The following is a 19,230-nucleotide window of genomic DNA, read 5'->3' as shown; positions in this document are numbered from 1 at the left end:
TTTGTGAAAATAAGGTCCCATTTATGTTCAAATTGATGATAAAGTTGCGGGGGGCGTGGCCAACTAAACTGATACCAGCCGGCTGTGTTCTTCTTCGTGTGCTGTATTTCGTGAGGCTCCGACCACATTCTCCCATGTATCCCTGCGGTTGCACGTGACCGTTGGCAGCCAATAGCATCCTCTGGTGCTTTTACAATCTATGATGGCAACACCCATGCCAAGGACCCATATTGTGTCATTTGCGCTGCATAGAAACCAATGGCTTGGCTTTGTCCATATCTTTTATACAGTCTATGGTTGGAATAAGCTTTGGCTTCAGTGGTCAAAACGTGGTTCTCTCATTTTCTCTTGTGTTTCTTGTTTTGCATCAGCTGTGAAATCTAAACTTCATGCTACAGCATGAATATAAACTAACTGAACAGCATAAATATAATAGAGTAACCAGTAATACACCTAAGGGCGACACGCGAGGTCAAGCCATCTGTCTTGGCCATATATGGATTCTGTTCTGCCAAGTACCAGGATGCCATTCCATGTAATTCACAGTGCACGGATCGTGCACGCCCATGCCTAGACCATGCACCAGGTGTGTGCACGCTGTTCACAGCTTTCAAACAAAAAAATCTGCTTGAAAACCCGTTCAGGCATTCATGAGATAGCAGCCATTATGTTTTCTTCAAATGTAAACAAACATGGCTGCCATGTTTGAAAGATGTGGTTGGTATGGGGGTTAAACATGCAATTTCGCGATTGCGATCATGCTTAGTACATTTTTGGAGGTCCAAAAAATATATATATTTTTTTTTTTCAAAATGGCTGTCAACTCGGGAAACTCGGGCCCTGGCGACCTGTAACAACGGTAATAACTCGGGAAACTCAGGAGGGGGCAGCAAATGAGTTAACTGCGACCTTTGATCGCAATAAACTGAACTAGTAGAAATAACAATGTTCACTATCACGATATAGAGCTTTAACTCTGGAACTATGGTATTAGTTTTGACCTGAAAACCAAACATCACGTGACTGCTCCTTTAAAAGTTGTTTGTTTTGTTTCCTCTCTGTTCTTGTCGGACGTTCCACAGCAGAACTCCGTTCGTCGCTCCGGACGACGTTTTTCCGGCGAACGACAAACTGCCGTCCACTTTCACTTTCGCGCCCAGGAAGCGATGACCGCTCGAGGGGGGCGGGGCTTATTTATTGTCTTCTTCTTCTTCTTCGGGATCGAAGCTCACTTCCTGTTTGTTTTTCCTCTGACGTCACTTCCTGTGTGTGTGATGTCATCAAAGGGACCCGGCCAATGGGACGGACGGCGTTGGAACTGGAGTCGGAACGATCCGACGTGTTTTTTTTGTACGAATCTTGTGAAACACGTTAATAATTAATAACGTTAATGACTGTATGTTTTTTCTATTGTCTTTCTTTTTATATTCCTGTCAAGCAAGACTGGCACTCGCCAAACTAAAAGCACAGATCTACAAGCTAACGTGTTGTGAAATTGTGATTAGCTTGTAGATCTGTTCATTTTTTCTGGCAGGGTCACAGAAGTATTCTTTCTATTGAAAATCCCCAAGAGAAAATATTAGATGTCGTCATATTATAATATATATATATAAATAATCATATTCGTCACTGTCTGGCCAAAACCTCTTAATTCCATTGTTGAGGTTTTAGATTTGTTGTCATAAATCAGGGCTATTGAACACCCTTTACATCTGGGTGTTGGTTAAAATAATATTGAACCAATGGAAAGTAGTAAAAAATGGGCTCAACATGAGTCAAAATAAACTAAACTACTTCACTACTCACCAAACCAAAGGTAGTTTTGCGTTGTTGAAAGTCTATTCTCCACGGTGGTGAACTTCTCAGCACCCACTCTGTAAAATACACTATGTTTGTCATGAAATAAAACACGTCCAACTCAACTGCCGCTTATTTCCGGGTTGTGTCTGCGGTGGCCACTGGGTGGCTCGAGGTGGGTGTGTTTTATTTCATGACAAAGATCATGTATTTTACAGATTGGGTGGTGAGAGGTGATGAGAGGTTAAGGATAATTTATGGAACAGTTTAATTTCTCCATGGATTCTCAATGGACAGAAACAACTCTTTGACCCTGGGTGATTTAGCGCCCCCTGGCTGCAGTGATGTCACACTGTTCTTTGTTAAAGTTTTGTTTTCCTTTTTTTGTTGCTATTTTGTATTTTATTTTTTATATTTTGTATTTGTTTGTTTTCATACAAGCTGCCTCGGAAAAACCAAAATGCTGTTTTTTTTTATACTTCTCCTCAGAGCTGGTCACGTGACATGTGGTCATGTGACATGTGTGGTCATGTGACATGTGTGGTCATGTGACATGTGGTCATGTGACATTTGTACGTCCGGGAAAAAAAAAAGTTAGTTTTTTTATATTATTATTAAAACAAAACGTTGAAAGTTGTGAAAAAAACGGCAGATCTACAAGCTCACAAAGCGTCTCATGACGAGGTGTTGTGGGCTTGTAGATCTGCTGTTGGGGACACTGGTACGAGGGACCCGGGCATTAAAGGAGCTATAGTCAACTTTTTCTTGAAAACGCTAAAATAAAAATAATGTTTCGAAAATGTTTTATAAAAGAATAAGCTTCATATGTGTGTGTTTCTATTCAAAAATTACCACAAAAGCGTAAAATTATGATAAAATAATAATTTTGGCCGTTGTCAGACTGACTTTGTTTACATTCCTTATCTATCCATGGAAGAGGAATGTAAACAAATGGCCAAAATGATTATTTTATCATCATTTTACGCTTTTTGTGGTCATTTTTGAATAGAAACACATAATATATGAAGCTTCACATTTTTTCTAAAATATTTTCGAAACATTTTTATTTTAGCGTCCGTTTTTCAAGAAAAAGTTGACTGTAGCTCCTTTAATTTATGAAAAAACAAACAAAAACTTTTTTTTATTCAACAGAAGTTGAAAGAATCCGTTTCCTGCCCGGTAACAAGGATATATCGAGGTTGATTGTTTTGTATTGTTTACGTTTCTAAACAATTGTAATAATAACCTAATAATAATAATAATAAATATTAATTATAGGAATAATAAGGTTACGATTCCATTCCGGAAATGGACTCCAATATTATTATTGTTGCTGTTTTTACGTTGTTTTTTTTATTTTTTAGGCTGAAAATATTTAAATCTCATTTTGTGTTACGTTTTGAGGAGTGTAGGATTGTGGGTCGTTGTTCGTCTGTTGTTGACTTGTTGTGAGTTTGTAGGTTTTCAATAAGCTATAAGACCTAAAGGTTGAGAAGGGCTTGGAGATCTGATGTTTCTACTGCAGTGGGTTAGGGTTAAGGGCTTGTACATCTGTTGTTTCAAAAGACATTCCACATTCATTTCCTCACCATCTCCAAGATGTTTTAAGCAGATTTACAAGCATCTTGTAGATCTACAATAGAAAACTGTTTTAACCAATATTATTATTACTATTATTACTTTTGAAAGATAGCAGATCTACAAGCTCACGGCGCGGCACTCGGTGCTGCGCTGTGAGCTTGTAGATCTGCTATGTTTTAAATGGTTAAAAGCCCTGAGGTTAGAGTTGAAGTCCCAGCAGGAGAAGCAGAGGATCTCTGGAGCCCCCTGGTGGTCGTTTAGATGCTGTATAAAGCAGTGCATGAAGCAGTGGTTGTTTGTTCAGTGATTTCCTATTAAAATGTGTTCTGAAGTGTCATTGGCTGCTGTCTCATCTTTAATAATGTGTTCTGAAGTGTCATTGGCTGCTGTCTCATCTTTAATAATGTGTTCTGAAGTGTCATTGGCTGCTGTCTCATCTTTAATAATGTGTTCTGGCGTGTCATTGGCTGCCGTCTCATCTTTAATAATGTGTTCTGGCGTGTCATTGGCTGCCGTCTCATCTTTAATAATGTGTTCTGACGTGTCATTGGCTGCTGTCTCATCTTTAATAATGTGTTCTGGCGTGTGATTGGCTGCTGTCTCATCTTTAATAATGTGTTCTGGCGTGTGATTGGCTTTGGTGTCATCTTAAACTCTTACTGCCATTCAGGAAGGCGCGACCACAGTTTTCCCGGTGAACCTGAGCGCAACGGTGGGGGTACTGACTATTGCTGATGATGGAGAGGTTATATAGCTTAGCCTTTATGTATTGAGAATGAGAGGAACTCTTGCCGATTTAGTAAGAGACTCGTCGCCAATTGCAAGATATTTAAAAGTCATTTGGGGCCATGATGATGATAACCTCTTCTTCCCACTACTAGACTAATAAGGATTTATATTGTCTGTGTTATTGTTTACAACCACAATTATTCACGTGTGGCAAGATCACGGTTCCACTAGTTTTACTAGTAGGCTAGTGTCGGCTTAGAAGCCTTTTCAGAAGTTAATTTAATGTTTTCCATTTAATGATTTCCTTTATCGTCATCTTGTGCTAATGCACGCAACTGTTTTTTTCAGGTTTCAAGGTCTTATTTTAGTTGTTTCTCATAAGCTCGCGACCCTCCTTGCCCATCGACCCCCACCATTGTGCTTAGGTTCACCGGGAAAACCGGTCACGGCAGGGAGAGTATGTTTTCGCCCCCATCCGTCCGTCCGTGTGTGTGTGTGTGTGTGTGTGTGTCCGTCCATAAAGTTTGTTACCAGCTAATCTCCGGCACCGTTGGCCCGGTCGCTGCCAAACTGAGCACACACACTCCCTGGATGCCAATTCAGAACCTCTGCCCCACATTTCTCACATGGGCCTGTTCTAGCGCCACCAGGAGGCCAATTTGTGCAAAACTACCTTTTGGCCAGTACTCCTACAGATTTTGTCCAATTTTAATTCATGACATTTTTCATTTTTTGGGAATGTTTTTGAAAATATTTTGCGTAATAATTCAAAACAAAATGTAGGAAACAAAAAAATGAAGGGACCCATAATAATGTGTCCGCGACCCACAAATGGGTCCCGACCCAGTGCTTGGGAAACTGCACTAAAGTCTGTGTCAGCCTGAGACACTGAGGAGACTTATGTATATTAGTATCAGATTTATGGTAGAAAAAAAATCTAGCCCCTCAAAAAGTAAAGTATTGGTTAATTCTTCCAATTTTCAATCAGGAAATTGAAGGAAAATTGATTATTTTTAACCTTATCACCTTAAAAACCCTATTTCGCCGTATGTATCATATATGATACACCATTTAAATTATGCAATGTGGTGTCAGTGTAACCAATAATTGGTACAAAACCCTGTTGTATCATATCTGATACATCCCTGAATGCACCTGGACCATACCATTTGCACTGCAAGCACTTACAGAGGCTCAGATGGTATGACCCAAAATGCCTGCCACCATCTAATTAGCAACAGCTGACTGCACAGGCCAAACATTTTGCTTTGGAGGATTTTCTGGTAGGTTTTCCTTGTATATCTGTCCTAATATTTCGAAATAAGGGTTGTATAACTTGAATGAACTAAGGAGTTTTCAAAATTTAGCGTTTTAGTTTGTTGTTTACCGAAACGTATAACGTATGTATCATATTTGATACAACAGGCACATGACTCTGCATTTTGGCATTTTGGGTCACATCTGCCATTAAACAAATGGCATTTTGGGTCATACCATCTGAGCCTCTGTAAGTGCTTGCAGTGCAAATGGTATGGTCCAGGTGCATTCTGGGAAGGCATTCTGGGTGAGTTAGAGGGAATATCATTGTTACAAATAGTTTTAATTTGTTGGTTTTGTTTTAATTGTAGTGAATGGTATGTATCATATTTGATACAACAGGCACTTGTTTTTCCGACTTGTATAACCCTATCCACAATTTTCCCCGGGGGTTTACTGGAGACTATTGTTAAGGTCTCCAAACAATTTAAAGAAAGATAACAAATGGCTCAAAATGGAGACTTCAACATAAGGAAGGACACCACAAAGTTCCAAGTTTTAACGGTTTTTATTTAACCTTTTCCCACCATATAACAGGTTCACGGGTTTTAGTAAACAGTTTTAACATGTTTTATTAAACAACTTAGAAACAACTTCAAACTGAAGGTCAATGTACTTTACCAAAGCAAGATGTAACTCAGGAAGTCAAAGGGACCTGGAGATGCCGGCAGAAAGCAAAAGAATGGAGGGGGGCGCAGGCCACCCCCTGTAGGGACGTTGAAGCTGGCCCCCCTCCCTCCCTAACAAAAACCCAATTTAAAGAAGTAAAACTAACCGAAAACAAGGCTACCGGCCATCTCCAGGCCAAAGTAAAATACAAACTTAGAGTTACAAAAAAACTAGTAAATCATAGTGTGGGACTGGGATGTTGCTGGGTCTGTGTCTGAGGAGATACTGAGCTGGCTGGCTTGTATAGCAGGCTGGTGAGTGGGGTGGCAGCAATTGTAATCTGCTGCAGGTGTGTCAGCCTGGGTGTGTCAGCCTGAGTGAAGAGAGACAATTGGTTTAGTCACAGCACAGTTAAGGAGAAGTAGTGAGTGATGTCATGGCCATCCACAACACCCCCACCCTATGATGGCGAATACCGGGAGTGCAACGTGAGGTCATTCACTCATCAGAAAAGGAGCGTGACAATGTGTCGGCCAGGACATTATCTTTGCCACGGATATGCCTGATCTCCACATTGAAATGCTGTAGAAATATTGACCACCTCATTAACCTTCGATTTGTGTTCCGCATCTGGTTCAGGAAAACGAGAGGGTTGTGATCGGTGTATACGAGGGTAGGCTCATTCGAAGAGCCCAAATAAACCTCGAAATGTTTTAGAGCCAAAATGAGCGCAAGCGCTTCTTTTTCAACTGTGGAATACACACGTTGATGGCGATTAAACTTTTTGGAGTAATACGAGACCGGATGCTCAATGCCATCATCACCATCTTGAAGAAGGACCGCACCCGCCCCCGCATCACTTGCATCCACAGCGAGTTTAAACAGCCGTTCAAACGCAGGTGCAGCTAGAACTGGAGCATTAGTTAACAAGGCTTTAATACTATTAAAAGAATGCTGACAGCTCGGAGACCATTTGTAACGCACTTTTGGGCTCAACAAGTCGGTTAATGGGGCTGCGACGGCAGAGAAGTTCCTACAGAAACTTCTATAGTAACCTGCCATTCCTAGATACCGCATCAGACCACGGCGAGTGACTGGAGCAGGAAATGAGAGGATAGCTTCGACTTTTGAATGGACAGGCTTAACTTGACCCCGACCCACAACTTTGCCGAGGTATGTCACTGTAGCCTGCCCGAACTCACACTTGGCAAGATTCAGAGTGAGATTGGCCCCACCCAACCTGCCAAACACTACATGAAGCTGTTCAATGTGTTCCTCCCATGTTTTGGAGTAAACAACAATGTCGTCCAAATAAGCCTCGCAGCCCGATAGACCCGACAGTACTGTGTTGACCAGACGCTGGAACGTTGCTGGAGCGTTTCTGACACCAAATGGCATTACAGTGTACTCTAGGAAAGCGTCAGGGGTCACAAAGGCAGATATAGCTTGAGCCCTAGGTGTTAACGGCACCTGCCAATAACCTTTTAGTAGGTCGAGTTTTGTAACGTACTTGGCACTGCCAACATTATCAACACAGTCATCAATCCTAGGCAGAGGATAACAGTCAGGTTTTGTGACCCCGTTCACTTTTCGATAATCGGTGCAAAACCGATCCGAGCCGTCAGACTTGGCAGCCAAAAGACAGGGTGAACTCCAGGCACTTGTGCTGGGCACAGCTATGCCATTTTCCAACATGTAGTTCACCTGTTTTTGGAGACGAAGCCTTTTTTCAGGATTCACACGATAGGCGTGTTGTTTGATTGGCGGAGAATTATTGACATCAATGTCATGCTGCAACACATGCGTCCTAGTTGGCACATCCGAAAAGAGTTTTAAATTAGAGCCAATTAAACCGATCACGTCCTCACGTTGAGACTGAACCAAATTTGGAAGACAATCATGAAGGTTAGAAAGCATTTCTGAATTCTTGAGTCGCCCCTGAATCACATCACTGGATATACCTACAATATCATCTTGGTCATCCTGAGATTCAGGAGGAGGAACACTGGCGTTGCTAGACATCGCCAGAGTTACCTTGTCACCATCAGTTTCTGCACTGGAAATCTCTGGTGCCACACTGACATCTGGACCATCAGAAGGGGAGGAAACAGATTGAGACTCCCTGTCAAAATAAGGCTTCAACATGTTAATATGACACAGCCTACTATGACGTCGACGCTCAGGGGTGTCGATTATGTAGTCTCGATCGCCCACCTTCTTTTTAACACTGTAAGGCCCGCTATAACGCGCCTGCAGAGAAGAGCCAGGAACCGGCAATAAAACCAGCACTTTATCACCGGGACTGAAACTCCTGCTTTTTGCATCTTTGTCAAACCATCTTTTCATTTTGCCCTGTGCAACGGTCATGTTTTGTCTTGCCAATTCACCAGCGCGGTGCAGTTTGAAACGAAACTTTGACACATAATTAAGCAGATTTTGAGGTTTGCTATCACCCAGCCACTTCTCCTGCAAGAGTCTAAGGGGCCCTCTCACTGTGTGTGCAAACACCAGTTCGGCGGGACTAAAGCCGAGGGACTCCTGTACCACCTCACGTGCGGCAAAAAGGAGAAGATGGACACCCTCGTCCCAGTCCCTGTCGAACTCAAGGCAGTAGGTGCGCAACATGTTCTTCAAAGTTCTATGAAAGCGTTCAATGGCACCTTGACTCTCTGGATGATAAGCGGATGAACACACATGAGTGATGTTAAGCTCCTTCATGACTTGTGAAAACACACGTGACATGAAGTTCGAACCCTGGTCAGATTGGCAGATTTTGGGCAGACCAAACAGAGAGAAGAACTTAACCAAGGCCTTAACGACAGCTGGAGCTGTAATAGAACGCAGAGGGATGGCCTCAGGAAAGCGAGTCGCTGTACACATTATGGTTAGCAGAAATTTGTTACCACTCTTAGTGCGAGGGAGAGGCCCCACACAGTCAATTTGCACATGCTCGAAGGGCTCACCAATAACAGGGATTGGATAAAGTGGATACGGAGGGATGGCTTGACTTTTAGCAACCTGACAAACATGACACGTCTTGCAATGGTGACGCACGTCACCTTTTAGCCCTGGCCAGAAAAAGTACCGCAAGATACGATCAAAGGTCTTGTTAATCCCTAAGTGGCCAGAAAGTGGGTTATCGTGTGCTAGTTTCAAAACTTCACTTCGATAAGTTTGAGGGATAACAATCTGTTCCACCACCCCCCAACTATCATGGCTAGATAACTTCCGAGGTGTCCACTTACGCATGAGCATGTCACCCTTTTGGAAAAACCCTGTTGACACATCATCCAACTCCTGTCCTGAAACAACACTTTCAAGGAGAGGCGCTAGTGATGCATCACGCTTTTGATCGGCAACTAGCTGCTCACGTGACATGCACACCTTAGAATCAAGTGGAGGCAAAACAGAATGGGCAGGGACCTCTGGAGAGGCAGGTGGAGAAGCTGAACAGTCAACCAGAAAACTGTCAGACAGTTCCACCTCAGCCTCCAGTTTCTGACGCTCTGCCTTTGCACGCGTCACGGCACATACTGAAAAAACCTTGGGGAATTTTATTGCTAAGTCATCAGAATTCTCTGGAAGAGGAACAGTAATTACCTCTGGATTAATGAGCATTTTACCCCCAGCTAAATCATTGCCCAAGAGCAGAGTTACCCCCTCAATTGGGAGTTGTGCACGGAGCCCCACCTTAACACACCCCTTGACCAAGTCTGATTCAAGATAGATATTATGGAGAGGTAGGCCCACATAATGCATATCAAACCCTCTAACAAGAACATCTGATTTAACTGCAGACTTGTCTGAAAATTAAAGATTACCGATTGGTTGGACGCAGTGTCCCTAATAATAGTAACTGGTACCTTAGGATCCCCCTCTGTCAGAGACACAAAGCCTTTCATTAGAAAGGGCTGGAATTCAGGGTCAGGAATGGGAACCGGCTCTACTGAAACAGAAGTCAAAGGTTCACTTTTAATTAACGCAACAGATTTCGGTGGCTGAGACTTGTTCTTAAGGGTAAAGCATTTGTTAATGGTGTGACCAATTTTCTTGCAATAACTGCATGTTGGCCTTTCCCCACTGTCTGACTTCTCAGACTTCACCTCACCCTCCCTTTTACCACCTGAAACATTGTCTGGCTGAGAAGAGTGAAATCTGTCTGAGTTAGAAGAGCTAGACTTCTCTGAGTGAAAAGAGTGAGGTTTACGCCATGAGGAGTGAGAACTGCGCTCTGAGGAAACAGGAGCCCTTTCGAAACTGTCCCTGTGGGTGAGCACATACTCATCCGCAAGGACAGTTGCAACTGCAAGTTTCGAAGCCTTCTGTTCATTAATGTAGGTTGTAAGTCTATCAGGCAAACAGTTCTTAAACTCCTCTAGGAGGATGAGCTCACGCAATTGGTCGAACTCAGTTACCTTAGATGACTGACACCAGCGGTCAAACAGAGCTTCCTTCTCCCGACCAAACTCAGAAAAAGTGTGACCGTCGAGCTTCTTGAACCGGCGAAACTTCTGCCTATAGGCTTCAGGCACCAATTCAAATGCTCTAAGCACAGCAGCCTTGACTTTGTCATAATCAAGACTGTCACCTGGTGACAACGCTGTGTATGCTTCCTGGGCTTTCCCAGTTAGCACACACTGCAAAAGTAATGGCCAAACATTTTTGGGCCATTTCAAAGTCTCAGCTGTGCGCTCGAACAGAACAAAGTACTTATCGACATCTTTACCATTAAATGGAGGGATCATGCGGATGCATCTGTTAACATCAAACTCAGCTTGTGAACCACCAACACGTGGGGGAGAGGGCTGGTTCAGCTCCAACTCTTTTAAGCGTATTTCTCGTTTAGTCTGCTCATCCAATTCCATTTGCTTTAATTGAACACTAACGTTGAGCTCATGCTCTTTAAGTTTTACACTAACGTTGAGCTCATGCTCTTTAAGTTTAGCTGCCCTCTCACTCTCCTTAAGTCTAGCTGCCCTCTCACTTTCCTGTGACCGTAACTCTACACGGCGCAGCTCTAGCTCCAATTCTAGCTTCCTAATGCTTGGATCAGAAGCAGCTGGTTTTACTGGTGAAGTAGCAGTACCAGGGTCAGGCAACATGCCTTTCTCAAACAGTGCAGTCCATAATTCAAGTTTTATGACTTTCTTTGCTTTAGTCTTTGAGACTTCGATAGCAAAGTGATCAGCAATAGAAATCAAATTCTCTTTGGTGCATTTGTGAAATACATCAAGAGAAGGCTGCTTAACAAATTCATCCAAGTCCATTTTGAACAATGACTAGTGACCAACATGTACTGAAAAGTTATCGCAAAGCGAAAAAGGTACCAAAAAACAAGCGCAACAAAAAAAATAATTGCAAAAGCAAAACCCGAGGTTAACCTAGTAACCTATAGTTTAAGGCAAGAGGCCAGAACAAACGCTTGTAACAAAGGCAAATGAGCCAACGCCCGATGAGACACAGATGAGACACAGACCAGCAATGGAAAAACACTGCCCAACACAACACTAATTAAGTGGTGTCCCAATAAAGGTGTGCACAAACTTAGGTCTATCAAAGCAAACAAATAATCAGAAACTCAGTAAAAGTTACTTTTAACCAATTATACTGAAATAAAGTACTGATATTGTAAATTGCAAACAAAAGATAGCCTAATTAATTGAATTAGCCTACTCAATTACATTTAAGGTGGACCAAATAAATCCAAAACCATCAAAATATTTTAAAGGTGCACACCAACAAAGTTTAACAAATTTTAATCAAAGTTAGGGATAGAGATAAATCATAGTTTGACGAGCCCCCATTATGTTAAGGTCTCCAAACAATTTAAAGAAAGATAACAAATGGCTCAAAATGGAGACTTCAACATAAGGAAGGACACCACAAAGTTCCAAGTTTTAACGGTTTTTATTTAACCTTTTCCCACCATATAACAGGTTCACGGGTTTTAGTAAACAGTTTTAACATGTTTTATTAAACAACTTAGAAACAACTTCAAACTGAAGTTCAATGTACTTTACCAAAGCAAGATGTAACTCAGGAAGTCAAAGGGACCTGGAGATGCCGGCAGAAAGCAAAAGAATGGAGGGGGGCGCAGGCCACCCCCTGTAGGGACGTTGAAGCTGGCCCCCCTCCCTCCCTAACAAAAACCCAATTTAAAGAAGTAAAACTAACCGAAAACAAGGCTACCGGCCATCTCCAGGCCAAAGTAAAATACAAACTTAGAGTTACAAAAAAACTAGTAAATCATAGTGTGGGACTGGGATGTTGCTGGGTCTGTGTCTGAGGAGATACTGAGCTGGCTGGCTTGTATAGCAGGCTGGTGAGTGGGGTGGCAGCAATTGTAATCTGCTGCAGGTGTGTCAGCCTGGGTGTGTCAGCCTGAGTGAAGAGAGACAATTGGTTTAGTCACAGCACAGTTAAGGAGAAGTAGTGAGTGATGTCATGGCCATCCACAACACTATCAGGACCAAACTTCCGGGTTTAACAGCAGACATACAAGCTCACGTCGCGCCGCAGATGCAACCCGTTGTGAGCGTGTAAATCGGCGGTGGAAGCTCGAAGCAGACGTTTGCGCAATGCACTATGGGGCGTTGGAAAATCGTGGATAGTATCAAATGTGATACAATAAAAAAATCATATAAAGGCAGGTTTTTTGAAAAAAACTTTTTTGGATTTTGTTTTGGGGCCTAATAAAGTGTTCAAATTCAAAGAATTGGAATTTTCTGACTAGTCCTTCATGGGTCAGGTTCTATAGGGTTAAACATTATCATAGTTAATGAACGATTTGGTCGCAGTTACTGTGAAAAGCTCCACCAGTCTGTAGCATCAGTCACACTTTCCCCCTACTCATATCTCCGCCACCGTTGCCCCGATCCATGCCAAACTTTGCACACACACACTCCTTGGCTGCCAAACCACCACAATCATTTCTCACATGGCCCTCTTCTAGCGCCACCATGAGGCAGATTCTAGCAAAACACATTTTTGGACACTGCTCCTACAGATGTTGCCCTAAAATCACACAAAGCGGTACACAGTATCTCTACAGTCATGTCATCAACATGGATCTGTCCCATTTCCCATATTCCCTCCTGATTGACTACCATTGCCTTCTAAAGTTTGTGTATGTGACCTGACGGTTGCTTATCTCCTGATTAGGGAGTCTAAAGCCCCTATCATAGTAGGCACCGCGGTGATAAGCTATCCACCGTGGTGTAGTCTTTTTAAGTCATAAAACTACAACATTACGTCATTACTCGCGGTGAAGAGCTTTCCACCGTGAACCCCGACACATCTCTGTGTTTTTACTATCAGACAGATCGGCCCATCACCCCGTTCACTGATTGGTCGATCTAGACCAGTCAGTCACAGTGATAGGACTTCACCGTGACTGACTATGATGGCCTCCACTTGATTTCTCACTTTAGGTGGATAGCTGATCACCTAGAATGTGCGGTGAAAAGCCTGGACTCTGATAGAGGCTTTACTGGTTAACAAGTAACTGTATTTAGACATTAGGTTAAACTATTTAGACATGGAATGCGTTATTATTTTAACCCCATTCCATAAATATCTTCTAAAAAACCCTTCTAAGGTTTTAGAAAAACCTTATGTTTCTGTGTCAGGGACCCCCAAAAGTATAGCTATTTGGCCGTGGACCCCCATCTCAAAATGTGTTGTTCCAGGGACCCCCAGAATAGCAAAGATTGGAGTTACAAAGGTTTGCTTTGAAATATTTTCTAAATTAAGGATTTAAAAACAATATAGCAGATCTAGCTGCACTCGGTGGCGTGCCACGCTGTGAGCTTGTAGATCTGCTCCAGACAGTTTTTTTTATATACACTATATATATATATATATATATATATATATATATATATATATCATCTTCTTTTTTTCTTCTAAAGTGTCTCTTTTGACATGAAAGGTCGCCGACCCCTGCTTGACCCCTGAGCTCTAGAAGGTTTGGGAACCTTTAAAGTAAACAATACATCACTCCTGATGTGAGACACGCTGTGAGCTTGGAGATCTGCTATTTACACTATTATGTGATATTATGTAAAAAAGAAAAAAAGTTGCCTACATTTAAAGGAGTATGTCAACCCCCAAAATGAATGTTCTTTCCTATTGATTATTCACACCATGGAGACTTGAGTTGAATAATATTTATTTTGTATTTGTCACATTCCCAAGACAAACATTTAATCAAGTAAAATTAAACCCATTGATTCCGGATGGAGACCCAAATGCATTTGGGTCTCCATCCGGAATCAATGGGGGTACATTTATTATAATCACATTATTGTGTTAAGAATGCTACAAAAAAAAAAATATATATATATATATATATATATATATATATATATATAATATAATATAATATAATATATATATATATATATATATATATATATATATTATGCATAAAGTGAATGGCAACGTTAACATTGTTTAATGCGATCAGACGGAACTTGATAATGTTTGGAATTTATTTGGACACTTAAAATATATTTAGTATAATGTTAAACTTGAAGTACAAAGTTATTTTCAGTCAGTTCTAACCAAATGGCTGTTATCTCAACGTTTTCCTCACAACATAATCACTAAAATATCGTCACTGTCGGGCAGAAACCTTGTATCTCCAAGTTTCAAATGTATACGTCGTTTGGTAAAGCAAAGCCCTGCTTCATCATACAAGACTGTCACACCAAAAAAACAGCCGATCTACAAGCACACAATGCCTCGGATCTACAAGCACACAACGCCTCGCATCACGAGGCGTTGTGTGCTTGTAGATCTGCTGTTTTCACTAGTTTAGTACATTTTATAGATGATAAATACAAAACGAACGGTTTTGGACATACAAGGTTTCCACCCGACAACGACGATATGCTATAAATATAAGGTGCTGGGAGTGAACATTATAATGTAGGGGTGCCTCGGATTAAAACAATATTTATGGGTGACCTGAGACAAAACAGTTTGGGAACCCCTGGTCTACCCTAACCCTGATCTATTCAACTCAAGTCAATACTCCTTTAAGCTCTGTTGTGAATGACGCGTGACTCGACAATACTATTGGCTGAGCACCGTGTCAATCACAGGGGGGGGTGTCTCAGTGAGGGTCATGGTGGGGGGGCCACACAGGGCGGGGGGGGGGGGGGGGGGGGGGTGCAGGGTAAATATAAAAATGACTGCTGTGAAATTCTACACAACAGCTGCTGCTGGGACCGTTTTAGAAAGACGGGACCCCCCCAACCCCCCCAAATCCCCCTAACTGCTCTCTCTGTCTCTCGTGTGTGTGTGTGTGTGTGTGTGTGTGTGTGTGTGTGTGTGTGTGTGTGTGTGTGTGTGTGTGTGCTAGGAACCAAATGGACCCCTGAACTCGTGTGTGTAGTTAAAGGAGTAGTTCACCCACAATCCATTGATTAGTCACGCCATGGAGAGTAGAGTTCAATAATATTTTTTTGTTTTTTGTCGCATTCCTAAGACTTTGATTTGAGTAAATTTACCCCCATTGATTCTGGATGGGGACCCGTTTTGAAACGGAACGAATGGGGATACATTTATTGTTATCACATTTTTGTCTTAGGAATGTGACAAAAAACTAAAAATATTATTGAACTCTACTCTCCATGGCGTGACTAATCAATGGAAAAAAAGTCATTTTGGGGGTGAACTACTACTTTAACAACTTTATTCACTCACAACAACAACAACATGAACACCAAGCTACTGTACGTGTAGGGATATGAGACCGTATGGTCACTGTCGGGCAGAAACCTTGTATCTCCACGTTTCAAATGTGTACGTTCTTTCACAAACTAAAGCCTTGCTTCATCATACAAGGCCGTCGCATAAAGGTAGTGAAAACAGCAGATCTTGCTTGTAGATCGTCTGTTTTCACTAGTTTAGATCGTTTTTAAAACGCCAAATGCAACACGAACGGTATGGAACGGAATGACAGATTCATATCACTTTTAGTAGACCTTGTACCAGTGAACTGTACCGTCATGAAAGTGTACTTTTTCATAGGCAAACTGTCAATAAAGTCTTCAATCAATCTTCAATCTTAAAGGTCTGTCCAGACTGTCTCCAGACTGTCTCCAGACTGCCTCCAGACTGTCTCCAGACTGTCTCCAGACTGTCTCCAGACTGTCTCCAGACTGCCTCCAGACTGTCTCCAGACTGCCTCCAGACTGCCTCCAGACTGTCTCCAGACTGTCTCCAGACTGTCTCCAGACTGCCTCCAGACTGTCTCCAGACTGTCTCCAGACTGCCTCCAGACTGTCTCCAGACTGCCTCCAGACTGCCTCCAGACTGTCTCCAGACTGCCTCCAGACTGCCTCCAGACTGTCTCCAGACTGTCTCCAGACTGCCTCCAGACTGCCTCCAGACTGTCTCCAGACTGCCTCCAGACTGTCTCCAGACTGTCTCCAGACTGTCTCCAGACTGCCTCCAGACTGCCTCCAGACTGTCTCCAGACTGTCTCCAGACTGTCTCCAGACTGCCTCCAGACTGTCTCCAGACTGTCTCCAGACTGTCTCCAGACTGCCTCCAGACTGTCTCCAGACTGCCTCCAGACTGTCTCCAGACTGTCTCCAGACTGTCTCCAGACTGCCTCCAGACTGTCTCCAGACTGTCTCCAGACTGCCTCCAGACTGTCTCCAGACTGTCTCCAGACTGTCTCCAGACTGCCTCCAGACTGCCTCCAGACTGTCTCCAGACTGCCTCCAGACTGTCTCCAGACTGTCTCCAGACTGTCTCCAGACTGCCTCCAGACTGCCTCCAGACTGTCTCCAGACTGTCTCCAGACTGCCTCCAGACTGCCTCCAGACTGTCTCCAGACTGCCTCCAGACTGTCTCCAGACTGTCTCCAGACTGTCTCCAGACTGCCTCCAGACTGTCTCCAGACTGCCTCCAGACTGTCTCCAGACTGCCTCCAGACTGCCTCCAGACTGTCTCCAGACTGTCTCCAGACTGTCTCCAGACTGCCTCCAGACTGTCTCCAGACTGTCTCCAGACTGCCTCCAGACTGTCTCCAGACTGCCTCCAGACTGCCTCCAGACTGTCTCCAGACTGCCTCCAGACTGTCTCCAGACTGTCTCCAGACTGTCTCCAGACTGCCTCCAGACTGCCTCCAGACTGCCTCCAGACTGCCTCCAGACTGTCTCCAGACTGCCTCCAGACTGCCTCCAGACTGTCTCCAGACTGTCTCCAGACTGTCTCCAGACTGCCTCCAGACTGTCTCCAGACTGCCTCCAGACTGTCTCCAGACTGCCTCCAGACTGTCTCCAGACTGTCTCCAGACTGTCTCCAGACTGCCTCCAGACTGTCTCCAGACTGTCTCCAGACTGCCTCCAGACTGTCTCCAGACTGTCTCCAGACTGCCTCCAGACTGCCTCCAGACTGCCTCCAGACTGTCTCCAGACTGTCTCCAGACTGTCTCCAGACTGCCTCCAGACTGCCTCCAGACTGTCTCCAGACTGTCTCCAGACTGTCTCCAGACTGTCTCCAGACTGCCTCCAGACTGTCTCCAGACTGTCTCCAGACTGTCTCCAGACTGCCTCCAGACTGTCTCCAGACTGTCTCCAGACTGCCTCCGACCACCAAACCAAAGTTCTGTCTTGCAACGGTCCTGTGTGCAAAGCCCTTAATTCTGGCTAATGCTTTTCAGAAGATGTGAGTGACGTCGTTTTGTAGTTGAACCGAAACTTTCAGACCAAAGGTTCAGAGGTCAGAGACAGTGTGGACAGGCCTTTATGTTAAGGCATAAGAGCTGCTACTGAAGACAATCAAAATAGACAACCTTAACTCTTTCTCAGCCACGTGGAGCCACTTAATACTAAAACCGAATTAAACCGTACTTCATCAGTACCCGAATTAGCCAACCGTAATTTTCCATACTAGGTCATTAAAACCGAAATAAATACCCAAATTCCGTTCCCTTTCATTGTAGGCGGAAGCGTTAGAATAGTTACAGACGGTACGCGGTCACCGCCTGCTAGAAATTCATTCTCAATGAGAGGCGGGCGGCTTTTTCGGCCGCGCAGCGAAGTTTCAGGGCGGCGAGGCGAGCGGGCGCAGTCCCGTGAAATCCCCCGCGAGCGTGCTTATTTGTTCATGCGTACGCGGGCGGTGAGAGATGGATTGTGTTCATCTTTGTGAAATACCGTGTGGCGTTTACTCACTGAGCGAGTGTGTTTGTGTCTCAGCGCGGTGCGGCCACCGCTGATCCTAGCGGCAGCCCCGACGGTGACCACGTACCGTCTGTGGAACCCCCTTTATTGTGACAAAAGATACGATCAAAATCCACTGTCCTGGGGCCGAACATTTGCCAAAATATAGCAGATCTACAAGCTCATGACGCGTTGTCTCGCGATTATTGTGTGTGTTTTTTTCATCGTGATAAAATGATGATATCGCCTATCGTCCCATCGCGAGCTATGTTTTTTAACCACTTGAACCCCAGGGGGGTCCAGGGGGAAAATCTGCCTAAAATGTATGCCCAAATTGGAATAGTTGTGGACACAAAACTACAATGATTGTGGCTACTCTTGACCCATCAAATGTAAGCTAACCCCTGAAACTTCACAAATGCAGTGTAAAACATCACATTTCTCTTACCAAATAGTAATGTTGTGATCACTTAATAGGGAAAAGAGGATTGCATTCTGAATAGTGAAAAAGACCTCATTGGAGACATATACAGTGAATAGAGAAATTGTCCATCAAGGTGTCATCATTGATAGGCAAAATCTTATGAATATATTTCAAACTATGTAAACTCTACAGATGTTTTAGTGAGAGTAGTGCTGTAATATTAGTAATGTAAAAGTATAGGGTGAAAAATGATAAAAACTATTAAAGATAATGTGTAATAATAATGTAATAAGAGTAATGCATGGATGAAAAATACAGTGGCAGCTGATTATATGTGCTGTAGGGCCCCTGTAGCAGAATCAACATTGAAATTGTAATTAGATTGTAATTAGATTAATTATTGATTTATTGACCCCTGAACCTCTGTGTGTGTGTGTGTGTGTGTGTGTGTGTGTGTGTGTGTGTGTGTGTGTGTGTGTGTGTGTGTGTGTGTGTGTGTGTGTGTGTGTGCGCGCGCGCGCGCGTCTATAAATACTTCCTGTATGTAAAGTGATGCCTGTGCTGTTTTCGGGGACAGCAATGCATTGTGGG

Source organism: Nannobrachium achirus, assembly GCF_963921795.1.
Source record: "Nannobrachium achirus genome assembly, chromosome: 21".
Classification (NCBI taxonomy): Eukaryota; Metazoa; Chordata; class Actinopteri; order Myctophiformes; family Myctophidae; genus Nannobrachium; species Nannobrachium achirus.
Note: the sequence above shows the minus strand (reverse complement) of the source record.